This window comes from Triticum aestivum, chromosome 6D, assembly GCF_018294505.1.
Source record: "Triticum aestivum cultivar Chinese Spring chromosome 6D, IWGSC CS RefSeq v2.1, whole genome shotgun sequence".
NCBI lineage: Eukaryota > Viridiplantae > Streptophyta > Magnoliopsida > Poales > Poaceae > Triticum > Triticum aestivum.
The window spans coordinates 142,874,650-142,901,979 of NC_057811.1; the positions used below are offsets into that span (position 1 = coordinate 142,874,650).

Here is a 27,330-nt window from a genome sequence, read left to right on the forward strand (position 1 = left end):
GAAGAAAAAATAGTCAACTGACTAGCGAATAGCCGACTGATGCGAGAAGAAAATTGGCCGCCTTTCAAGTTGTTAGATTTCGTGACAAGAGATGTCTGATCCATGAGCCACGCCAGTTGTACCAGAATGTTTACAATTTAAGCCGTGTTGCTTCCATGATTACATATGTGACATTGCAACCCTCACCAGCAGAACACTGGCGGAGGACCCCTTCGGGGAAGGCAGGGCGGCTGCCCTACCTTTATTCCATGCAAAAAATGTTCTATATGTATGCATATACACTCCTTGCTACGGCTGACTCAGGATGGCTATGTTCACTGGAATAATAATCGCTAATCTTTATACTACTTAAAAAGAACGTATGGTTCTTATTTCACCTTTCTTCCCATCAGAACTTCATCCAACCTTCCATGTATGATAATAAATCAACTTAATTTACTTACCTTCTGAACCAATTCTACTTTAATTTACTTACCAAACTTCTGATCAAAATATAATTAAGGTAATTCACATGCAGAATTTGATAAACATTTATTTATACAATCACATTCTTATTATTGTTATTGTTATTGTTATTATTATTATTATTATTATTTTGCAATATGAAAAGAGTATTATTCCATCATAATAGAGTTACAATCGTGAGGCAAGATATCCTCTACACATGGTGCGCTATGTAGCCATAAAGTAGTACTACTTTCTACTCAACTATACGACCCCAACTGATCTGCCAGCCTTTTTCGCTCACGCTTGATTTTCATGCGAATAAACTGTCTCCCTTGCATAAGGAACTTTTTCTCTGCCACCAAATAACCATATGCCGATCTCGAGAGGCCTTCCCCGGACAATATTATGGACAGGTAAATCACAAGCTAACGCAATATAATATTTATATCCTGTTACAACGCATGGACATTGTTCTAGTACTACTAGTAAGAGGTCAGTCGCTTGTTTATATGGGTCACGCAGCCATGGTATTGGGCCTAATCTAAGCCCATGACTTGCGGCGCACGCCGGCCGAACGCCATGAACGGCATACGCATTGTTGTATGTAAAAAAAAGTTGTCGAGGTATTCATCGCTGTATGCAAAAAAAAAATTGTGAGGCGTTGGCTCTAGCTGCTGATTTGTCTCTGGAGCGCTTGACGATCGCTAGCGACTGCAAGACAGTTGTGGATGACATCAAAAATGGGTTGGGAGGCACTCATATCACAATTGTCAAGGAGATAGAGAAAAGAAGAGCCAGTTTTGTGAGCGGCGATTTTATGTTTCAGGGCGGAGCTTCGAATCGTGAAGCACATAACCTTGTAAAATTTTCTGTTTCACTTTCTCAAGGTCGCCACTTGTGGCTGTTAACTCCTCATGACCCCTTTTTATTCCTTTGAATTTTGCTTCGAAATAATTAAAGTGTGGGGCTCCCTTAAAAAAATAAAAAAAAGGCATACGCATCGCTCTTATCTCAAAAGAGAAAAAAAAGCATACGCATCGCTCCAAGATGAGGCTTTGCAACTCGACTCCTCCTCAATGTAGGTGACGCAGTGCTTGACATGCACGCCTCCCGCTTTGAGTTCGACTCCACCTCACCGACCTTCCGCTGGATATAAGCCTAGGGGCGGCCCCTTCAGGGCACTCGCAACACCCTCGCCGAGCCCTCGTCTCATTCCTCCGCAACCTTCAGCACGCCCGCTCTCATGGCGCAGTGCTCTTCCTCAGCGTTGCAGGACCAGATCTATCGTGATCTCGAGCGCCGCAGGAACGTCGTCAACGCGGCCAAGGAGAGAGTTGCAAGGAAGTCCTTCGCGTCGCCCTCGCCGTCGCCACGCCAATCGGCGCTGATCTCTTCCACGTCAACCGGCGCTGTCATCATGAATCGGGCCAACGCAGGGAAGGAAGGGGTAGCAAACAAACGCTCTGCTCCGCCGCCGACGCCGCACCGACCCGCGCTCATCCCGTTCGCCAGAATCGCCACAACCAATGCTGCCGGCAAGAAGATCGCTTACTTCGACCTGGGAGAAGCTCCGAAGAGGACGATGAGGACCCTGACCTCGTCCACCATGAAGGTTTCCGGCGTAGCGAGCGTGAGAATTCCTGACAAGTCATCTGCCTCTCCGTCAGCATGCCGATCCGCGATGATCTCTTCCATCTCAAACGGCCCTGCCGCCGTCAAGTCCCCGGCAAACGCTACCAAGGAAGCGGTTGGAAAGAAACGCTCTGCTCCGCCGTCGTCGTTGCCGCACCAATCCGTCGCAACGACCAATGCTGCCGGCAAGAAGATCGCTTACATGGAGCTGGGAGAAGCTAAGAGGAGATGCACTGCCCCGCCCCGCCAATCCTATCTGATCCCGACCGCGTCCACCCTGAAGCTTTCAAGCGAGATTAGCATCTGTGATGTAGTGTAGTAGCCAGTAGGTTGCACCTGTGGCTATTCATGATATCATTACTGAACTAGTATTTCTTGTAATTTGGATCGGAGTAGTTGACTTTGAATGGTCGACAATTGTTTTCCTGGTGAAGCTGATTCATCGATTGATGCCATGGCTGCCAACACTGATTTCCATGTCGACTTCCTGAAGCTGATTCCCAATTCACTAGCAACCTATTTATCTGTCATCCAACAATGCGATGCAAAATCGAAGGACTGGACACCATTGTGTTTGTAAGCTTTATGTTCGACTTATGAAAAATCAAGCACAGCGCACAAAGGGCTCGACATATATCGAGGGCACAACATCATGCATGCTCGTGCCTAGTAGTACTGAAATTGTACCTCATTAGTCAATATGCACGTGCAATGCACGTTAATTTGAAAGTGTATTAAGTGCATGCGGATATTAAGTAGCATATTATTTGTGTGTTATTATGTGATTAGCACTATATTTAGCATGGAAATAACTGCATGTTAAACGTGTTGAGCGCTCGACATTGAAGCAGTCTAGGTCGTTGGATTGACATGATTTGATAACCGCGATTAATTGGATCTGCCCCTTTGGGTCTTCTTTTATTGGTATAGCTATAGATATGTACTCAGTTTTAGTTCTACTAAGTCTAAACCATTTCAAATCGAAGGTTTGTCTCCGTATCTTTAACTTCCTATTGACCCTCATCTGACATCATCAACTAGCACAACATCCAGGGCTTGTCCTGAGATTTTGGGGGCCCAAGGCGAAACGACAAACTAAGCCCTCTAAATATAAACATGAAAATAATATTTTTCAACTTAGAAAAACTTCTCCTGGAATAAACTTTGTGCAAGTTTTAAGTTTTTTTATTGTACACATTATATGCAAAATATGTAGTAGGAATCACTAACGTTTTCTGTAAGAAAATTGTTTGGAAACTACCCTCCAGTGATCTATAAATCCATCTGCATTTTCTTGCAACATTATCCTCTTATTACCATGTGAATGTGGTAAGTAATCCAAACTACTAAAACAAACATTATCCTCTCTCTTGTTCACCTCCATGTTCTTCAAGCTCTGGAAGTTGCACAACTCCACGATGGCCTGCACCACCCCGGCTGCCTCCTCCTCACCGGAGAACGGGCACCCCATGAACTCCACCAGCTTCTTCACGTTGCTCACGGGGTCCCGGAGCATCTGCTCGTACCGGAGGAAGAGCACCTGAAGCACGAGACAGGGTTGATCAGGGAGTATCAGATGCTTAAGGTGACCATTAGCGTCAAAATGCTTCCTGATCTGTTGAAGCATATCAATGACCACAGTGAAAAGGATTAGGATAACCAAAGTTTTAGTTGACTCTAAAAGCATCATGATCCACATTATGAGTGTATTGTTGTAAATAGAACGTAATCCAAGTGCAATTTTTAAGGGATTCCTTGAGTCAAGTAGTAGTACTTTTTCTTTGACAAGTCTCGGTCAATAGATTGAAATCATGATTCGACACTTTTGCGTCCCAATTTGTATACACTTTCAGATCAGTTTGGAGCTTCGCATTTTGCAGACAACAAATGACCCCATACAAGCTAGAATGCTGGATTTTGTCACTGAACTCTACAGACCTCATCAGACACTAACATACTGAATTCTACACCAATTACAAAGAGACAAGGGCACTAGAGACCCAGAAACTTGCAATGAATATGATGGTTTAATCCACAAACTTGCAAAAGGTAATCAAGTCACCCCGAAACTTGCAATATATGTGAAGATTTAGTCCACAACCAATCACAAACAGACAAATGGTGCCACGCTGGCCGCGACGTGGCACAACCACTCGCCCTGGCATTTTTTCGAAAACACCCTTGATCTTTCTGGAAATCATGTGCATGGTACAATCGAGCCTATGTTTGGGCGCGCCCGGTAAAACCACCTTTGTCCTCCAAATCTCCTCCTCTTGCTTTGTCTTTTTTCTAACACTTGTTGTTTGGGCTGCATCTGGACGCGGCTTGCCTGCTCCGCCCCTTGCTCCCATCTGTGCACCGCGACCGTTGGCATAACATCCTACGGCTGCACCATTTTTTGTCTCCCGCGCCTCCAAAACAAGTGTACGCCCCCACTTGTATTCGTATGTAGCACTCGTCTGGATGGGATTGACCACGGCCAATTCGCGGCGGTCATCGCCCGGCCCTTGCTGCAAGTAACTGATGTTCTTCGGCGCAGCAGCACTAGTGCGGGGAGGCGGGGAGCGCGGCCGGAGCGGACGTATGGGCGTGCGCGGTGGTCGCTTGGGCGGCTCGCAAAGTCGACGGCGAGGACAAAGAGCATCTGACGGAGGCCGTGCTTGTGTACGAGCCGGAGGGTGATGGAGGGGATAGCCGGGTGGTCTCCATGACCTCGTCTTGCGCTTTGAAGTCACGATCACGCAGCCGGGCGTGAAAGAGCGGGAACACGAGGGTGTCCAACATCCGCATGTTGGTGATCTCAAAGACGGCCAGCCGGCGGCCGGAGCGCAACAAGGCGCGAGAGGCGGCTCTCGGCCGTGGGAAGTATGAATCGGCATGGGCATGGCATGACATGTCTAACTTGACATCCGCCGGTATGAAATTTGCTTTTCCTGGAGTACGCTCTAACGGCATGCCATGCGCACACGTACTTGAGCTCTGTAGCTCTCCTTCGTCGGGCACACCTACATGCCATATGCAACTAACTACACACGAGCACTCCACGTGCAACTGCTAGCGTGGCAATATGTGTGTAACTAGAGGGTTTCTTTTGTATTTTCTACTTTTTTGTCACGTGTTCTGGATTGAACTTATAATTTTCTATTTTTTTGGTTGCAAATGAATAAAAATACGAAAAAGTAAAAAAATCATAAACTGAAATAAAAAGGCGTCTTTTTTAAAGACATGCACATGCAAAACAATTCACATATGTTTTTTTCTTTGCGAACTAGTATTGACGTTTGTTGATCGAGCCAATTGATTAGGCATTTAGGCTTGTGGCCGTCCTCATGTAGCTACCGTAATGCAGCCCAAACAACAAGTGTTAGGAAAAAGACAAAACAAAAGGAGGAGATTACGAGGACAAAGGGGTTTTTTACCCCGCGCGTGATTGTACGTACCGCCGCGCGCCAAAACATAAGCTGGATTGAACCGCACGCGTAATTTATAGAAAGGTCAAGGGCTTTTTTGCAAAAATGTTGGGGCGAGCTGCTTTGCCATGATGCGGCCAGGGGTAGTTTAGGGGTGCCATTGGTCCACTCATGATTGGCTCTGTACTAAATCATCCCATGGAATGCAAGTTTAGGGGTAGTTTGATTACCTTTTATAAGTTTGTGAACTAAACCATAACATTCATTGCAAGTTTCTGGGTCTCTAGTGTTCTTGCCTCAATTATAAATTTGAAGGCAATTCAACAATTGGCATAACAATGAATTGTATCCAATTATCACACAAAAAGGGACAACTGAAGAAAGATCGCCATTTACCAATATAGTTGCACTTGCTGAGTGAAGTTGGAAAGGACCCCAAAGTCGGAGAGGAACTGGTATGCCCGACCGACGAGCCAGCAACACAAGAGTGATCGCCGTTGGTGCGGTCGCGGAGGTGGGTTGATCAGCTTCTTTGTCACTATTACAGTCCGTCGTGGCGTCGTCCACTGCCGATGGAACCAAACCCAGCTCCGACTCACAAGTCACATCTACAGTGCAAATTGCAAAATAGATGTTCCCCTCAGAGACTGACAATACATGAGAGGTCAGTGATTCCAAGCACCAAGCACCAAGGTATTTGGAGTTTTCTGCTCCTAGTGCACACGCATCCCGAACAGAAAAAATCCAAAGTAATTGTAAAAGAATCTAAAAATATATACAACACAAATGTTTGAATGTTTATCCCCGTGCAGTATTTCGCGAAGAAAAAGCATTCAATGTGGTCATGATATATTAAAAAACAAATTGATATTGTAAAATGGCTCATATCTGAAGCATTTGGGGCCTCATTTTTTTACCAAAGCATCACGAGTGTAATCTCTTCACGAAAATTTATATGTAGGGGGAAAAGTCAAGAATATTTTCTTAAAAAATCATTTTTTATTTTTCTTTCAATTTTTGAAATTTACTGTTCTTTTTGGGTTTCATTTTCATAGGAGTGGATGAGTTTTGACGTTAGCTCACCAAGTTTATCACAACCCTTTTCTTTATCTGCGCTTGGGTCGCCTATGTTGAGGCAACATAGGTAGAGTTAGCCTATGTTATACCTGAGGTGCACTTTCATTACTACTAGGCACGAGAGTATGAGAAAGTTTGTCTTGATGGGTAGGTTGTGCCTCAGAAGGATATTGTTTGATATTTGAGTCAATGGTGATATCGATGAAAATGTGAGCCATCGAATCAAAAATGGATTGATGAAGTTGCGCCAAGCTTCTAGTGTTCTGATAAAAAGAGTGCCACAAAAGCCAAAAGGTACGCTCTATAGAATTTGACATGCGATGTTGTATGGAGCTAAATGTTGGCCAACTAAAAGGCAACATATCCAACCGTTAGGTGTAGCAAAGATCCGCATGTTGAGATGGATATGTAGCCACATAAAAAAGGATCGGTTCTGAAATGATGATATACATCATAGAGTTGGGTGGCACCGATTGAAGAAAATCTTGTCCAACATTACCTCAGATGGTTTGGGCATATATAGGCAGGCTTCCAGAAGCGTCAGTGTATAGCAAACGGTTAAGGCATGCTGATAATGTCAAGAAAAGTTTGAGTGGACCAAACTTGACATGGGAGGAGTATGTAAAGAAAGATCTGAAGGACTAGAATATCACCAAAGATATAGCCATGGACAGGGGCGCGTGGAAGTTAGCTATCTATGTGCGAGAACCATGACTTGGTTTCGATATCTCATAGGTTTTGACTCTAGTCCACCCTAACTTGTTTGGGATTGAGAGGCTGTGTTGTTGTTGTTTCATAATTTACTGTTCACCCCGGTGCATTCTAAGTGCAAGATGACACTTTCAAGCACCAACGTGATATATGGCACCACTTTAAGAGCATATCCAATTCTCTTTCCCCGGTAATTTTGTGGTCTCGGGTGAGCTGAGCAAAAAAACACCTCATGTTTTCACAATATTTTTTAGATAACGCTAACGCTCACACGTGTGGTGGGAGCCAAACCCGCCCACACGCCCTATAATATATAGACTACGTCATGTCACCGCATGCATGCATGTGGGAATCTTTTTGATTTTCAGTTTACAAAATGTTTTATCTCTTAAATGAAAAATCTGATTGAAGATCCGTTCTCACCATTAAATCCCTCGCGACGAGATCTTCGAAACTGGATCTCATATCAATATATTTCAACGAATTTTTTTTATTAAAAGTTGTCATGTCTATTGCACATGAATTGCCATGATGTTTACACTAAAGTTGCCATGATATATTTCAACTATTTTCTTCTACATTTAAAAGTAAATTTTGATATATTATAAAACAGAAAATTAAGAAACTAGACTTGCCATGCACCATAAACTAAAATTGACATGATACATGTACTTAAAATTGCCATGGTTCATACAAAATAATATTTTCATGGTCAAAGTATGACGCCCGGATAATTAAGCTACAGTAATCCCACGTTAACGATGCCACGTCACCCTGTTTACTGTTGATAAACTCTCGATAGTTCAGAACCGAAACAAATTCAAAATTTAAATAAAGGCAAATAATAAAAGTTTACAAATATTACAACTAAAATGTTCGGAGTGAGCCAAATATTCCATATTAAATTGGTGAAGAAACCACACTTTTGTAAAGTATTTAACTGCACTTTAGTAAGTAAAAACATCAGCAAAACAATTATTTAAATGCTTTTAAATACTAAACAAATGTTAATCTAGTTTATATAATCACCAAACTTTTTGGAGTAGGTGGCCTATGTTATTATGCTAATTTAGGAGTAGGGGTTGTATTTTTGTAAAACTGTTTTGCTAACTAAAATAAATAAAAGAGAAAAGAAAATAAGAAAAAGATAAAAAAGAGAGAAAGCCCCCTGGCCAACTGGACAAGACGGCCCAGCTGGCCGACCCACCTGGCCCAACCGGCCAGCCCACCTACTCCCCTCCATAACCCCCCACTACCCGAAACCCTACCCACGCACCACTCCCCCCACTCCCCACGTCTCTCCCCTCCCGATTCGATCTGGATCGGGGACGAACTGCCTCCCCCCCTCTCGCGACGCCAGCGCCCCAACCCCGTCGCCGGACTCCCCCATCGCCTCGACGACCCGACGCCGTCGCCGCCGCCCGGTGCCCGCGCCTCGCCCTGCGCCTGCCGACGCCCTGGCTCCGTGCTCGAGCCCCGCGCCGCCCGGCCGACCCTGCTACGGTGGACGAGCCACCCGCCGGCGACGACCCCCCTCCCTCGCGCCCGTGCCACGGCCTCCTCCTCACCGGACCCCGCCACCGTCGTCGCCCCGTCGTCCTCTTCTCCACTCCGTCGTCGCCGTCGTCCACGACCTCCTCCCCGCGCCCCACTGCCACTCCCCTACATCGGGGGTGAGACCCCGTGCCCCGACTCCTCCTCTCCTCCTCTGTCGCACGTGCACCACCGCGTCGGCCACGCCGACGCCCCCTTGCCGCTCCTGGCCTTGCCCCGTCGCGGGCTGCAACAGCTGCTGCTGTGCTGCGGCGCTACCGCCACCACCACTCCGGCCTCCTACCCGCGTCCCGCTCCGGCCGGCGCCCCATGGCCCCGTGCCTCGGCGCGCCTCGTCTCCGCTCTCTCCTCCTCCCGTGGCCGCGCCACCGCGCCGCCCGCGCGCCAATGGCCGCACCGGCGCCACCCCTCGCCTTCGCCCGCCGTGTCCCCGGCTGGCCGCGCCGGCGTGCCCCGCAGTCGGTGCCCTGGCGGCCTCGTCCCGCCCTGCGGGCGAGTGCTCGCTCCGGTGCGCCCGCACCCGCTGGACCAAACCCGCATAGGCCTCTGGGCCACTGCCAAATGGGGCCCACTGCCCAGAACGTTTTTAATAAAAAAAAGAATTAAAAATATAATAACAATAATAGAAATATTAATTAATTAATTAACTTAATTAATCATAATTAGTATAACCTAATCACTAGTTAACTTAATTAAACCCTGTTTAGCCTAATCTGTCAATGACACGGGGGCCCCACCCCCTGTTGACCAGTCAAACATTGACTGGTCAACTGGGCCCCCCTGGCCCACATGTCAGCCCCTGTGTAAACTGTTGTGTAGACCAGTCAAACATTGACTGGTCAACTGGGCCCCCCTGGCCCACATGTCAGCCCCTGTGTAAACTGCTGTGTACACAGGGCTAGGTACATTTAGCAATTTCTCCTTTATTTTTGAACTAAAATAAATCCTGGAAATTTAGAAAATCATTTAAACTTATAAAATTCATATAAAATAATCCGTAACTCGGATGAAAAAACTTTATACATGAAAGTTGCTCAGAATGACGAGACGAATCCGAATACGTAGCCCGTTCGTCTGCCACACATCCCTAACATATCGAACATGCAACTTTCCCCCTCCGGTTCATCTGTCCAAAAACGCGAAACACCGGGAATACTTTTCCGGATGTTTCCCCCCTTCGCCGGTATCGCCTGCTACCGCGATTGGGCACATCTAGCACCGCGTTTGTCATGTTATGTTTTGTGATGCTTTGATTGCTCTCTTATTTATTGTGTTCCCCCTTCGTTACTTCTTTCCGGTAGACCCTGAGACCGATGCCGGTACCCCTGTGATCGACTACATCGACGACGAACCCTTCTTGCCAGAGCAACCAGGCAAGCCCCCCCTTTGATCACCAGATATCGCCTATTCCTTCTCTCTACTGCTTGCATTAGAGTAGTGTAGCATGTTACTGCTTTCGGTTAATCCTATTCTGCTGCATAGCCTATCATTGTTGCTACAGTTGTTACCCTTACCTGCTATCCTACTGCTTAGTATAGGATTCTAGTGTTCCATCAGTGGCCCTACACTCTTGTCCGTCTGCCATGCTATACTACTGGGCCGTGATCACTTCGGGAGGTGATCACGGGTATATACTATATACTTTATATACATGACACATGTGGTGACTAAAGTCGGGTCAGCTCGTTGAGTACCCGCAAGTGATTCTGATGAGGGGGCTGAAAGGACAGGTGGCTTCATCCCGGTAAAGGTGGGCCTGGGTTCCTGACGGCCCCCGACTGTTACTTTGTGGCGGAGCGACAGGGCAGGTTGAGACCACCTAGGAGAGAGGTGGGCCTGGCCCTGGTCGGCGTTCGCAGATACTTAACACGCTTAACGAGATCTTGGTATTTGATCTGAGTCTGGCCATTTGGTCTATACGCACTAACCAACTACGAGGGAACAGTTATGGGCACTCGGCGTCGTGGTATCAGCCGAAGCTCTTTTTGACGTCAGCAACGGAGCGGCGCGCGTCGGATTGGACTGGAACGCCTGCTAGGCTAGGTCTGCTTCCGGCCGCCCTCGCAACGTGCAGGTGTGCAATGGGCGATGGGCCCAGACCCCTGCGCGCATAGGATTTAGACCGGCGTGCTGACCTCTCTGTTGAGCCTAGGTGGGGCTGCGACGTGTTGATCTTCCGAGGCCGGGCATGACCCAGGAAAGTGTGTCCGGCCAAATGGGATCAAGCGTGTTGGGTTATGTGGTGCAACCCTGCAGGAAAGTTTATCTATTCGAATAGCCTTGTCCCTCGGTAAAAGGACGACCCGGAGTTGTACCTTGACCTTATGACAACTAGAACCGGATACTTAATAAAACACACCCTTCCAAGTGCCAGATATAACCCGGTGATCGCTCTCTAACAGGGCGACGAGGAGGGGATCGCCGGGTAGGATTATGCTATGCGATGCTACTTGGTGAACTTGCCATCTACCCTTTTCTACATGCTGCAAGATGGAGGTGGCCAGAAGCGTAGTCTTCGACAGGATTAGCTACCCCCCTCTTATTCTGGCATTCTGCAGTTCAGTCCACCGATATGGCCCTTTACACATATACCCATGCATATGTAGTGTAGCTCCTTGCTTGCGAGTACTTTGGATGAGTACTCACGGTTGCTTTTCTCCCTCTTTTCCCCCTTTCCCTTCTACCTAGTTGTCGCAACCAGATGCTGGAGCCCAGGAGCCAGACGCCACCGTCGACGACGACTCCTACTACACCGGAGGTGCCTACTACTACGTGCAGGCCGCTGACGACGACCAGGAGTAGTTAGGAGGATCCCAGGCAGGAGGCATGCGCCTCTTTCGATCTGTATCCCAGTTTGTGCTAGCCTTCTTAAGGCAAACTTGTTTAACTTATGTCTGTACTCAGATATTGTTGCTTCCGCTGACTCGTCTATGATCGAGCACTTGTATTCGAGCCCTCGAGTCCCCTGGCTTGTATTATGATGCTTGTATGACTTATTTATGTTTTAGAGTTGTGTTGTGATATCTTCCCGTGAGTCCCTGATCTTGATCGTACACGTTTGCGTGCATGATTAGTGTACGATTGAATCGGGGACGTCACACAAAGTACTGGAATTGCCATCATAAAAAAAAACTAAAATTGCCAGGCTCTACAAACTAAAATTGCCACATGGCAACTTTAGTTTAAGCACTATGGCAATTACAGTGTAAACATCATGGCAACTTTTGGGGAAAAAAAATTCGTCCAAACATATCAACATGGGGTCTAGTTTTGAAGATCTCGTCGAGACGGATTTAATGATGAAAACGGATTTTTAATTCAATTTTTTAATTATGAGATAAAACATTTTTAAGCCGAAAACCAAAAAGATTTCTGCTGATGTCATCTGTTCATATTCATACATGGCAAAATGAGTGGTGATGGAGGCGTGTGGACGATGTGCGTGGGCGTTTGCTTTTCCTATTTTTTAATGATCAAGGAACAGTCCACCTCCCCTTGTATGAAGGGGGAGTTGGATCTCTCCTAATTGGACACAGGGGAAGTATATCTGAATCAGACATGTTCAGCATTCAGCATTGTCAGCACGTGACATGTTGTCTTTGCTTAGGAGACGTGGAATGGAAGAGTTTGCGTGTTGCCTTTGAACGTTGGAGCTCAGAGCGTGCCTTGCACACCATTTTTCTCAGTTTCTCTTACAGAAACCCTGCTGCTACAGACACACACAGACAGACAGTGAATTCACTTTGCTCCGCATTAATGCGGCAAAAAAAAGAAGAAGATCAATTTACACAAGTCTGGCTTCGATGCATTTGCAGAACTCACTCAATGTCAGCACGCCGTGGATGAGCCGCCAGCATGTGGAACAGCAGCTCGCTCCACAGGTCGATCGGCCCCGGCAAGCACCAGTGCAGGCAGTCCACCACGAAGCTCCCCTCCACGCTCCCGCCCGGCGGGTGCCCGTACCGGCTCGGGTGCCCGTCCGGACGCAGCTCCATCGCCCCCGTGATGTCCAGCAGCCGCAGCTCCGCGCCGCTCCGGTTCCGCCGCCATGCCGCCTCGGTCTCCCTCAGCGCGTCAACCTGCGCACGCACAGCCCAAAGACGAACCATCAGCGGACCGCGTCACCAGCCACTCGCGTCACGTCTCCGCGTTTGCAACCAATTTTCTTGTTGCCGCGTCGAGAAAGAGAGAGGGGCATGCGTATGGCGCTGCATGCATGGTTTCCGTTTCCCACCTGCGCGGCGCGGAACTCGGCCACGACGGCGTCGCGGGCGCGCTCGCCGCGGCGGAGCGGCCGCGTGCGCACGCAGTCGCCGCCGGTGTTCCACTCCCCGTTCTCGAAGTGCGCGGGCGTGACCGTCCGGACCACGGCCTTGCCGCGGAACCCCTCGCGGGCCGCGATGGCGCCGAGCGCCGTGCGGAACGCGGCGCGCACCGCGCCGGAGACGGGCGTCTCGGTCGCGTTGTGGGCGCCGCTGGCGCCGCCGTTGCGCCCGACGGCCCGGCCACCCTCGTAGTACACCGAGGGGCGGAAGAACCAGTTGGTGCCGGACAGGACGATGTAGTCGAAGTCGGCGATGTGCGCCGCCCACCGGGCGTCCGGCGTGTCGAGGTGCACGTCCCACAGGCCCAGGCCGAACGCCGCGTTCGAGAGGTTGGCCTTGACCAGGAAGGGCGACCAGAAGAGCGAGACGTTGAACCCGTGGCTGCCGTAGTGGAAGTCTCGCCGGACGGCCCTCCCCGTCACGTCCGTCTCCGTCGTGGTGACGAGCTCCACCGGCTCTGGCACCTGCAACATGTTCAAACGCCAGTTGCATCAGCAGCTAGCAGCTATAGAAGTGGACGATCGGCGTGCCATGCATGATTCGCGGACATGCTATTCCCGTGCCATCGACTTGCCGAGAGATGTGGCGTGTACGTACCTGGGACAGGATGCAGAGCAGAGACTTGACGTGGTTCTGGCGAGCGAATCCCCGACGAAGGCCATGGACTTGCCCCTCATGGCCTCCAAGAACCGCCCGGCGTCGAAGCGGGGAAGGTCGCAGCCGTCAGGCTTCCACCGCCAGCGCATGATGTCGAGACCGCCCGGCTTGCCGAACTTCATGCAGTTCTGGAGGTCGTCGATGAACGGGCACGTCAGGTTGGTGTAGTACGGCGGCTCGTCGTCCGGCACCCACTGGCCCCGCGTCAGGTCGCAGGCGCCAGTGGGCGAGGAGTTGGTCGGGGACGCCGAAGATGACGAGGAGGAGTTGGGCGGAGACGCCGACGACGATGACGATGGTAAGGTTGCCGCCGGGATCGTGGGAGACGCGGAGGTGGTCGCCGGAAACGACGGCGCCGACGATGAAGCGGAGGAGGCGCGGCGTATGTACTGGTAGTAACTGTCGGCGAAGTTGAAATCGTAGAGCGAGACGACGGCGAGGGCTAGCAGGAGGAGGATCGGCGTGGCAACAGCAACGGAGATCTTGCGCGAGAAGGGGTTGCTCTTGTGGGGCTTCATGGTCGAGAGGCGTAGGCGGACGCGATGGAGATCAGGAGTTGAGGAAGAAGAAGAAGAAGAAGAAGAAGAAGAAGAAGAAGAAGAAGAAGAAGAAGAAGAAGAAGAAGAAGAAGAAGAAGAAGAAGAAGAAGAAGAAGAAGAATGCGCGCCGCGCACGCAGCGCGTGCCGTGTTCTTGAGCTAGATAGCGTAATTACTCGTTCTCTTGGCGGCCGCCGGCGGGGGTCAAAGCCCGAGTAAGCCGTTTCTCCTTTGGCCACGGACCACGGGTAGACTGCATGCATTTGCCTCGTTCCATAGTTTAAGACTCTCTCTGACAAAGCATTCTCCTGGGCACGTCACCCGTGCCTTCTTTCTGAATTCTGGTGGTTATAGCATTCTGACGGAGCACGTCACAAGCAAGTCAAATTCAGGTGGCCACAAAAATCTGCATGTTCTGAAACCGAGTAGGATCGCCGCGGAATCAAAGAGCCCAAACTTGGTATTGCTAGCATTTCAAAACAGATCGTAAGCAGGTCGCTATCCGGAAAGGAAAAATCGACGTCAGCTGATGATTTGCTGCAGTCAGTGTACCGCTAGCTTTCCGTGGGTTTTTTGCTTGGTTATGGTTTGGACCGGAAACAGCAGTCTCGTCTGTATCCAACGTTCGATCTACCACGGATAAGCTTTCTATATATACAGGCACATGCTAAACTCTTTTTGTCAACCAGAAAAACTGTCCTAATGGTAAAGGTGCACTCGATCACAGACCACGGGTACGTAGGAATCTTGCGTTCATGCAAAGGGGAAAAAGAGCTCTGACTTTTCAACCACGAGAGTGCCTTGATTCTTCCGAGGATCCGTGCTTTGACTTTTCAAGGATTGAAAGGAGTAAAAACAGTTGTGACCGAGAAAGAGGAAGGGGGCATCCCAGGTTCCCAACTACCAGCTGCATTTCTCCGATTCCCAACCGTGATTGAGAAATTAAGAGGAAGGGGGCATCCATTCTCAACTACCAAGTGATATCTATTGTTTTAATCTTGCCCTCCTTGCTAAGCAGACATGACGGTTTATTGATAATCCCGATTCCCTTTGTGCTACTGTTCTAAGAGCTAAATACTTCTCGGAGCGTGATTTACTTAAGGCCAACCTAAAGAACAAATCCTCGTATACATGGCAGAGCATTATGGCAGGAGTTGAAACTATTAAGCGTAGTCATATTTTACGTGTTGGTACTAGAGAGAAGATAAATAAAGGACGCTGATATCTGCCTGACGTTCGGTATGGGAGAGCCCCGGATAGAACGAATCGTTCGCTACTAGGGGGACATCTACCGAACGAGCTTGTTCGGCGCGAGAAGCCTCCCAACGCGAACATCCCCTGCAGCTCCCATACATGCCCGGTTTGGCCCAGTTTGTATATATTAAATAAAAGAACCCAGTTTAGCCCAGTTTTTACAGTAAACAAAACCCCAAGTTTTGGAAGTGACTAATAAAGCCCAGATTTACCATGCTTTAAAAATTAAAAGATGAATTTGTCATGATAGATAGAGTGACAAACAAGCTACTACAAAAAACCTCCCAATGGTTCAGAACAAAAAATGCCATCATCCTTATAAGAAAAAATTGCCATGGTCAAAAAGGTATTTTTTGTGTGAAAGAAGGAACTAAACAGAAAAGTTCATGCAATTTGCATCTGTATCATGGTGGCAAGTAAAATATGGATTAAAAATGTATAGTTTTCTGTGCTATATATGTCAATAGACAAAAAAAGTGGATTAAAATTATGTAAAGTAAATGTAAAATAGTCTAAATAAGCAAAAAAAAATCCATGAACGGTGGAAAAGGCAAAAATTGCAAGGGATTTTTTTCCGATAAAGGGCGACTTTATTATCTCAAAATGTAGCATCAAGTGGATACAAAGCATTATGAGTAACACCCGGCCTCTGCATAACTAAGATGCACACAGCCAAATCCAGAAGTCTGACAAAAATTCATGAAATAAAAATCGACAAATCGGCAATAGCAGAGTCCTTTAGACCGACACTATGCCTATGTCGAAGAGGGTGGTGGATCGATCCGTAGGTTATGCTGCCACCCATGTTGGGAAAAAACCTCCGTAGCCACCTGCTCCAATCGCATACACACCGCCATGAACAGCGGTTGGTACTCCGGCCGTTGTAGCATAGACCACGTACGTAGCGAGTGCGTACACCGGAAAATAACCTGTAGAGGAGAAGCATTTTTGTCATTAAAAAACAAATCATTTCTACATAGCCAAAGCGACCAAATTAAGGCATACGCTCCCACCCTTATTAGCGTTTTGAACCTATTTGTAATACCGTCCAACCAATGACCAAAAATATTAGCAACACTTGTGGGCGGATACAAATTTGACGCTATTTGGATGACTGATCATGTAGAACGTGCAAACTTGCATTGGAAAAAGAGGTGTCTGATTGTCTCGTCATGAGTGCAAAAAGAACACTTCTTACTGTTGGGGAACACAGAATTTCAAAAAAAATCCTACGATCACACAAGATCTATCTAGGAGATGCGTATCAATGAGCGGGAAGAGTGTGTCCACGTACCCTTGTAGACCGAAAGCGGAAGCGTTAAGTAACGCGGTTGATGTAGTCAAACGTCTTCGCGATCCAACCGATCAAGTACCGAACGCACGGCACCTCCACGATCTGCACATGTTCAGCTCGGTGACGTCCCTCGAACTCTAGATCCAGCTGAGGCCGAGGGAGAGTTTCGTCAGCACGAGGGCGTGGTGACGGTGATGATGAACTTACCACGCAGGGCTTCGCCTAAGCACTACGACAATATGACTGAGGTGGAAATCTGTGGAGGGGGGCACCGCACATGGCTAAAATCAACTTGCGTGTCTATGGGGTGCCCCCTCCCCCTTATATAAAGGAGTGGAGGAGGGGGGTCGGCCTCCTAGGGTGCGCCCCAAGGGGGGAAACCTACTCCTATAGGAGTAGGTTTCCCCCCTTTCCTAGTCCACCTAGGAGGGAAAGGAAGGGAAGAGGGGGAGAAGGAAAGCCCCCCCAAACCCTACCCCAATTCGGATTGGGCCTACGGGGGCGCGCGCGCCACACCTGGCCGCCTCCTCCTTTCTTCCACTACGGCCCATTAAGGCCCATTAACTCCCCGAGGGTTCCGGTAACCCCCGGTACTCCGGAAAATGCCCGAACTCATCCAAAACCTTTCCGGTGTCCAAACATAACCTTCCAATATATCAATCTTCATGTCTCAACCATTTCGAGACTCCTCGTCATGTCCGTGATCACATCTGGGACACCTAACAACCTTCGGTACATCAAATCACAAAACTCATAATACATATAGTCATCGAACGTTAAGCGTGCGGACCCTACGGGTTCGAGAACTATGTAGACATGACCGAGACTCATCTCCGGTCAATAACCAATAGCGGAACCTGGATGCTCATATTGGTTCCTACATATTCTACGAAGATCTTTATCGGTCAAACCGCACAACAACATACGTTGTTCCCTTTGTCATCGGTATGTTACTTGCCCGAGATTTGATCATCGGTATCATCATACCTAGTTCAATCTCGTTACCGGCAAGTCTCTTTACTCGTTCCGTAATGCATCATCCCGCAACTAACTCATTAGTCACATTACTTGCAAGGCTTATAGTGATGTGCATTACCGAGAGGTCCCAGAGATACCTCTCCGGCACACGGAGTGGCAAATCCTAATCTTGATCTATGCCAACCCAACAAACACCTTCGGAGACACCTGTAGAGCATCTTTATAATCACCTAGTTACGTTGTGACGTTTGATAGCACACAAGGTGTTCCTCCGGTATTCGGGAGTTGCATAATCTCATAGTTTGAGGAACATGTATAAGTCATGAAGAAAGCAGTAGCAATGAAACTGTAACGATCATAATGCTAAGCTAACGAATGTGTCTTGTCCATCACATCATTCTCCTAATGAAGTGACCCCGTTCATCAAATGACAACACATGTCTATGGTCAGGAAACTTAACAATCTTTGATTAATAAGCTAGTCTAGTAGAGGCATACTAGGGACACTTTGTTTTGTCTATGTATTCACACATGTACTAAGTTTCCGTTTAATACATTCTAGCATGGATAATAAACATTTATCATGAAATAAGGAAATAAATAATAACTTTATTATTGTCTCTAGGGCATATTTCCTTCAGTCTCCCACTTGCACTAGAGTCAATAATCTAGTTCACATCGTCATGTGATTTAACACCAATAGTTCACATATTTATGTGATTAGTTCACATCGCCATGTGACTAAGACCCAAAGGTTTACTAGAGTCAATAATCTAGTTCACATCGCAATGTGATTAACACCCAAAGAGTACTGAGGTGTGATCATGTTTTGCTTGTGAGAGAAGTTTACTCAACGGGTCTGCCACATTCAGATCCATATGTATTTTGCAAATTTCTATGTCTACAATGCTCTGCACGGAGCTACTCTAGCTAATTGCTCCCACTTTCAATATGTATCCAGATTGAGACTTAGAGTCATCTGGATCAGTGTCAAAGCTTGCATCGACATAACCCTTTACGACGAACTTTTTGTCACCTCCATAACCGAGAAACATATCCTTATTCCACTAAGGATAAATTTGACCACTGTCCAGTGATCCACTCCTAGATCACTACCCTCTTGCCAACGTCATGGTGAGGTACACAATAGGTCTGGTACACAACATAGCATACTTTATAGAACCTATGACTGAGGCATAGGGAATGAATTTCATTCTCTTTTTATTTTCTGCCGTGGTCGGGTTTTGAGTCTTACTCAACTTCATACCTTGCAACTCAGGCAAGAACTCCTTCTTTGACTGATCCATTTTGAACTCCTTCAAAATCTTATCAAGGTATGTACTCACCAAAAGTCTTATCAAGCGTCTTGATCTATCTTTATAGATCTTGATGCCCAATATGTAAGTAGCTTCACTGAGGTCTTTCTTTGAAAAATCCTTTCAAACACTCTTTTATGCTTTCCAGAAAATTCTACATCATTTCCGATCAACAATATGTCATTCACATATACTTATCAGAAATGTTATAGTGCTCCCACTCACTTTCTTGTAAATACAGGCTTCACCGCAAGTCTGTCTAAAACTATATGCTTTAATCAACTCATCAAAGCGTATATTCCAACTCCGAGATGCTTGCACCAGTCCATAGATGTATCGCTGGAGCTTGCGCATTTTGTTAGCACCTTTAGGATCGACAAAACCTTCTGGTTGAATCATATACAACTTTTCTTTAAGAAAACCATTAAGGAATATTATTTTGACATCCATTTGCCAGATAAAATATGGCAATCGCTAACATGATTCGAACAGACTTAAGCATCGATACGAGTGAGAAGATCTCATCGAATTCAACACCTTGAACTTGTCGAGAACCTTTTCGACAATTCGAGCTTTGTAGATAGTAACACTACTATCAGCGTCCATCTTCCTCTTGAAGATCCATTTATTCTCTATGGCTTGCCGATCATTGGGCAAGTCAACCAAAGTCCACACTTTGTTCTCATACATGGATCCTATCTCAGATTTCATGGCCTCAAGCCATTTCACGGAATCTGGGCTCATCATTGCTTCCTCATAGTTCGTAGGTTTGTCATGATCTAGTAACATGACTTCCAGAACAGGATTACCGTACCACTCTGGTGCGGAACGTGCTCAGGTTGACCTACGAGGTTCGGTAGTAACTTGATCTGAAGTGTCATGATCATCATCATTAGCTTCCTCACTATTGGTGTAGAAATCACTGGAACTGATTTCTGTGATGAACTACTTTCCAATTCGGGAGAGGTACAATTACCTCATCAAGTTCTACTTTCCTCCCACTCACTTCTTTCAAGAGAAACTCCTTCTCTAGAAAGGATCCATTCTTAACAACAAATATCTTGCCTTCAGATCTGTGATAGAAGGTGTACCCAACAGTTTCTTTTGGGTATCCTATGAAGACGCACTTCTCTGATTTGGGTTCGAGTTTATCAGTTTGAAACTTTTCACATAAGTATCGCAACCCCAAACTTTGAGAAACGACAGCTTTGGTTTCTTGCCAAACCATAGTTCATACGGTGTCGTCTCAACGGATTTAGATGGTGCCCTATTTAACGTGAATGCAGCTATCTCTAATGCATAACCCAAAAAAGATAGTGGTAAATCAGTAAGAGACACCATAGATCGTGCCATTATGTAATAAAGTACAGTTAAGACGTTTGGACACACCATTACGCTGTGGTGTTCGAGGTGGCGTGAGTTGTGAAACTATTCCACATTGTTTTAAATGAAGGCCAAACTTGTAACTCAAATATTCACCTCCACGATCAGATCGTAGAAACTTTATTTTCTTGTTATGATGATTCTCTACTTCACTCTGAAAAACTTTGAACTTTTCAACTGTTTCAGACTTGTGTTTCATTAAGTAGATATACCCATATCTGCTCAAATCATCTGTGAAGGTCAAAAAATAACGATACCCGCCGCGAGCCTTAACACTCATCGGACCGCATACATCGTTATGTATTATTTCCAATAAGTCAGTAGCTCGTTCCATTGTTCCGGAGAACGGAGTTTTAGTCATCTTGCCCATGAGGCATGGTTCGCAAGCATCAAATGATTCATGATCAAGTGATTCCAAAATCTCATCAGCATGGAGTTTCTTCATGCGCTTTACCCCAATATGACCTAAATTGCAGTGCCACAAATAAGTTGCACTATCATTATTAACTTTCATTGGGTGTATGACCATCGAAAGTTTTATTCATGTAAACAGAACAACAATTATTTTCTGACTTAAAATGAATAATCGTATTGCAATAAACATGATCAAATCATATTCATGCTCAACGCAAACACCAAATAACATTATTTAGGTTCAACACTAATCCCGAAAGTATAGGGAGTTTGCAATGATGATCATATCAATCTTGGAACCACTTCCAACACACATCTTCACTTCACCCTTAACTAGTCTCTGTTCATTCTGCAACTCCCGTTTCGAGTTACTAATCTTAGCAACTGAACTAGTATCAAATACCGAGGGGTTGCTATAAACACTAGTAAAGTACACATCAATAACATGTATATCAAATATACCTTTGTTCACTTTGCCATCCTTCTTATCCGCCAAGTATCTAGGGGAAGTTCCGCTTCCAGTGACCATTTCCTTTGCAGTAGAAGCACTCAGTTTCAGGCTTGGGTCTAGCCTTGGGCTTCTTCATGGGAGTGGCAACTTGCTTGCAATTCTTCTTGAAGTCCCCTTTCTTTCCCTTGTCCTTTTACTTGAAACTGGTGGTCTTATCAACCATCAACACTTGATGCTTTTTCTTGATTTCTACCTTTGCCGATTTCAGCATCGCGAAGATCTTGGGAATCGTTTCCGTTATCCCTTGCATATTATAGTTCATCACGAAGTTCTAGTAACTTGGTGATAGTGACTAGAGAACTCTGTCAATCACTATCTTATCTGGAAGATTAACTCCCACTTGATTCAAGTGATTGTAGTGCTCAGACATTCTGAGCACATGCTCACTAGCTGAGCTATTCTCCTCCATCTTGTAGGTAAAGTACTTGTCAAAGGTCTCACACCTCTCGACATGGGCATGAGTCTGAAATACTAATTTCAACTCTTGGAACATCTCATATGCTCCGTGGCGTTCAAAACGTCTTTGAAGCCCCAATTATAAGCCGTAAAGCATGGTGCACTAAACTATCAAGTAGTCATCATATTAAGCTTGCCAAACGTTTCATAATGTCTGCATCTGCTCCTGCAATCAGTCTGTCACCTAGCGGTGCATCAAGGACATAATTCTTCTGTGCAGCAATGCGGATAATCCTCAGATCACGGATCCAATCCGCATCATTGCTACTAACATCTTTCAACTTTATTTTTCTCTAGGAACATATCAAAAAATAAACGAGGAGCTACATCGCGAGCTATTGATCTACAACATAGTTATGCAAATACTATCAGGACTAAGTTCATGATAAATTAAAGTTCAATTAATCATATTACTTAAGAACTCCCACTTAGATAGACATCCCTCTGGTCATCTAAATGATCACGTGATCCATATCAACTAAACCATGTCCGATCATCACGTGAGATGGAGAAGTTTTCAATGGTGAACATCACTATGTTGATCATATCTACTATATGATTCACGCTCGACCTTTCGGTCTCAGTGTTTCGAGGCCATATCTGCATATGCTAGGCTCGTCAAGTTTAACCCGAGTATTCTGCGTGTGTAAAACTGGCTTGCACCTGTTGTATGTGAACGTAGAGCTTATCACCCCCGATCATCACGTGGTGTCTCAGCACGAAGAACTGTCGCAACGGTGCATACTCAGGGAGAACACTTATACCTTGTAATTTTAGTGAGAGATCATCTTATAATGCTACCGCCGTACTAAGCAAAATAAGATGCATAAAGGATAAACATCACATGCAATCAATATAAGTGATATGATATGGCCATCATCATCTTGTGCCTTTGATCTCCATCTCCAAAGCACCGTCATGATCACCATCGTCACCGGCTTGACACCTTGATCTCCATCGAAGCATCATTGTCATCTCGCCAACTATTGCTTCTACGACTATCGCTACCGCTTAGTGATAAAGTAAAGCAATTACATGGCGTTTGCATTTCATACAATAAAGCGACAACCATAAGGCTCCTGCCAATTGACGATAACTTTTACAAAACATGGTCATCTCATACAACAATTTATATATCATCATGTCTTGACCATATCACATCACAGCAAGCCCTGCAAAAACAAGTTAGACGTCCTCTACTTTGTTGTTGCAAGTTTTACGTGGCTGCTACGGGCTTAGCAAGAACCGTTCTTACCTACGCATCAAAACCACAACGATTTTTCGTCAAGTGTGCTGTTTTAACCTTCAACAAGGACCGGGCGCAGTCACACTCGATTCAACTAAAGTTGGAGAAACAGACACCCACTAGCCACCTGTGTGCAAAGCACGGCGGTAGAACCAGTCTCATGAACGCGGTCTTGTAATGTCGGTCTGGGCCGCTTCATCCAACAATACCACCGAATCAAAGTATGACATGCTGGTAAGAAGTATGACTATTATCGCCCACAACTCATTGTGTTCTATTCGTGCATATAACATCTGCGCATAGACCTGGCTCGGATGCCACTGTTGGGGAACGCAGAATTTCAAAACATTTCCTACGATCACGCAAGATCTATCTAGGAGATGCATAGCAACGAGCGGGGAGAGTGTGTCCACGTAACCTCGTAGACCGAAAGCGGAAGCGTTAAGTAACGCGGTTGATGTAGTCGAACGTCTTCGCGATCCAACCGATCAAGTACCGAATGCACGACACCTCCGCGATCTGCACACGTTCAGCTCGGTGACGTCCCTCGAACTCTAGATCCAGCTGAGGCTGAGGGAGAGTTTCGTCAGCACGACGGCGTGGTGACGGTGATGATGAAGTTATCGACGCAGGGCTTCGCCTAAGCACTACGACAATATGATCGAGGTGGAAATCTGTGGAGGGGGGCACCGCACACAGCTAAAATACTCTTGTGTGTCTATGGGGTGCCCCTCCCCCGTATATAAAGGAGTGGAGGAGGGGGAGGGCCGGCCTCCTAGGGTGCGCCCCAAGGGGGGATTCCTACTCCTACTAGGAGTAGGTTTCCCCCCTTTCCTAGTCCAACTAGGAGGGAAAGGAAGGGAAGAGGGGGAGAAGGAAAGGGCCCCCCCAAACCCTACCCCAATTCGGATTGGGCCTAGGGCGCGTGCGCCACACCTGGCCGCCTCCTCCACTCTTCCACTATGGCCCATTAAGGCCCATTAACTCCGAGGGGGTTCCGGTAACCCCTCGGTACTCCGGAAAATGCCCGAACTCATCCGAAACCTTTCCGGTGTCCAAACATAACCTTCCAATATATCAATCTTCATCTCTCGACCATTTTGAGACTCCTCATCATGTCCGTGATCACATCCGGGACTCGAACAACCTTCGGTACATCAAATCACAAAACCCATAATACATATAGTCATCGAACGTTAAGCGTGCGGACCCTACGGGTTCGAGAACTATGTAGACATGACCGAGACTCATCTCCAGTCAATAACCAATAGAGGAACCTGGACGCTCATATCAGTTCCTATATTTTCTACGAAGATCTTTATCGGTCAAACCGCACAACATCATACGTTGTTCCCTTTGTCATCGGTATGTTACTTGCCCGAGATTCGATCGTCGGTATCACCATACCTAGTTCAATCTCGTTACCGGCAAGTCTCTTTACTCGTTCCGTAATGCATCATACTGCAACTAACTCATTAGTCACATTGCTTGCAAGGCTTATAGTTATGTGCATTACCGAGAGGGCCCAGAGATACCTCTCCGATACACGGAGTGACAAATCCTAATCTTGATCTATGCCAACCCAACAAACACCTTCGGAGACACCTGTAGAGCATCTTTATAATCACCCAGTTACGTTGTGACGTTTGATAGCACACAAGGTGTTCCTCCGGTATTCGGGATTTGCATAATCTCATAGTCTGAGGAACATGTATAAGTCATGAAGAAAGCAGTAGCAATGAAACTGTAACGATCATAATGCTAAGCTAACGAATGGGTCTTGTCCATCACATCATTCTCCTAATGATGTGACCCTGTTCATCAAATGACAACACATGTCTATGGTCAGGAAACTTAACCATCTTTGATTAACGAGCAAGTCTAGTAGAGGCATACTAGGGACACTTTGTTTTGTCTATGTATTCACACATGTACTAAGTTTCCGTTTAATACAATTCTAGCATGGATAATAAACATTTATCATGAAATAAGGAAATAAATAATAACTTTATTACTGCCTCTAGGGCATACTTCCTTCACTTACTCCCTCGCCAGTTGCGCTGTGCGAGGCTGTCTTTGGTTAACACAACTCCCCTACGAAGATACCACATGAAGATTTTCACTTTTAGTGGAACCTTAGACTTCCAAATTTTCTTATTATTACTCGTTGGTACCTCAGAATGCGTGAGTGCACGGTACATAGAGTCTACTGCGAAAGACCCTGATGTAGTAAGGTTCCAGCGAAACACATCCCGACCTTGTGCCAGGTTAATCGAATCCAGCCGAGATAAAAGATTATGCCATGACACAAGTCGGGGGTCAATCAAATCCCGCCTGAACGAAATATTCGGCGGGGAAGAACCGAGCACGTGCGCAATCGCGAGCGATGTTATATAAGGCTGGATATTGTTCTCTGAGACTGGCATTGCCTAGCCAGATGTCTTCCCAGAAACGAATCTCCGACCCCGTCCTTTATCGCGAAAGACCCAAAGCGAAATATATGTTTCTTTGCCGCCATTAGGCCAGCCCAAAAGTGCGAGTCGCCAGGTTTCCAATATGCCTGGGATACCGCCTTTTGGCCTAGATACTTGTTGCGCAACATGGTTTGCCAAACACCATCCTCGGTAAGAAGTTTAAATAACCATTTACCGAGAAGGGCCTCATTCTTGACCTGCAGGTCATGAATTCCAAGGCCACCTTGGTCTTTAGGCCTACAAACCACGCTCTATTTGGCCAGCGTGTATTTTTTCTTTTCACCATCTCCTTGCCAAAAAAATCTGGATCTAAAGTAGTCCAGTCTTTGCAGGACCCCTTTTGGGAGTTGGAAGAAAGAAAGCATATAGAGAACCATGTTTGTGAGGACAGAGTTAATCAAAACCAGTCGACCACCAACTGAGAGCAGTTTTCCTTTCCAACTGCTCAACCGTTTCTCTAGATGCTCCTCCACATGCTTCCACTCCGCAATGGTGAGACGCCGATAATGAACCGGTATTCCCAGATATTTAATCAGGAATTGGCCAAGTGCGCAACCAAACAGGTCAGCATAATCGGCCGCCTCCTCAACGGCTTCTCCAAAGCAGAAAAATTGCAAGGGATGAAATGTACTTTTGCCGTGGCAAATAAAAAGTAAACTTACAATGCTCCATAGAAGTATATTTTACATGAGGGAATAAAGTAAATTTTCCATGTATATTAAATTAAAATTGCCATGTAAAAAAGGAAAATTTGCCATGGAAAATGTAAAAGTTAAATTGCCATGTTGAACAAATAAGGTAAAAATTGACATTATTGTTTTCAAGAAATGTTTAATTTTTTTAGAAAAATGTTCTCAAAATTCAAAAATTGTTCTCATCACACAAAAAAGTTCAAAACTTTCAAATATTCAGAAATTTACCGGATTTCAATTTTTTGTTCACCTATTCAAAACAAATTCACGCTTCCAAATTTGTTCGGGATTTTTCAATATTTGTTCACAGAATTCAAAAAATGTTTGTGCTTCAAAATTTGTTCTCCAAATTTGTACACAAATTCAAAAGTTTCCCATTTTGAAAATTTGTTCACAAATTCGGAATTTGTTCGGAGTTTTTAGAAAATGTCCCTGTTGTTCAAGATTTGTTCACAAATTCATAAAATGTTCCTTTTTTGAAAAATATGTTCACAAAGTCGAAAAATGTTCACTGTTTGTGATTTTCATAAATTAATCGGTATTAAAAAAGGTTCTTGTTTTTCAAGATTTGTTCAGAAATTCAAAAAATGTTCATGCTTTAAATTTTGTTCACAAATTCATTATTTTTTCACATTTTGTAAAAAAGGTTCCTGTTTTTCAAAATTTGTACACATCTTCAAAAATCAATCCCATTTTTACAAATAGTTTGAAATTGTTCGTGCTTTGAAATATAGTTTGTAATTTAAAAAAATTGTCATTTGCTATTTCAAAAAATGATATTTGTTCAATTTTGTTCCTTAAAAAAAAGCTTGCAAATACCCAAAAATGTCACATTTTCTTGCAATGTTTGAGGCTATAGACACATATTCTTAGGAATTAGGGTCGCTAGTGACCTTGTTCATTAGTAGGAGGTCCTCTGTTCGATCCGTCACTTGTGCTTTAGTTTTTAGGAATTTTTTTT

General features: G+C 45.8%; 1 pseudogene; it reads right to left on the bottom strand.

The window, feature by feature from the left end:
- Positions 1 to 12,440: 12,440 nt before the first annotated feature.
- LOC123141359 (protein trichome birefringence-like 19) lies at positions 12,441 to 14,743 on the bottom strand (annotated as a pseudogene).
- Between the last annotated feature and the right edge of the window lie 12,587 nt (positions 14,744 to 27,330).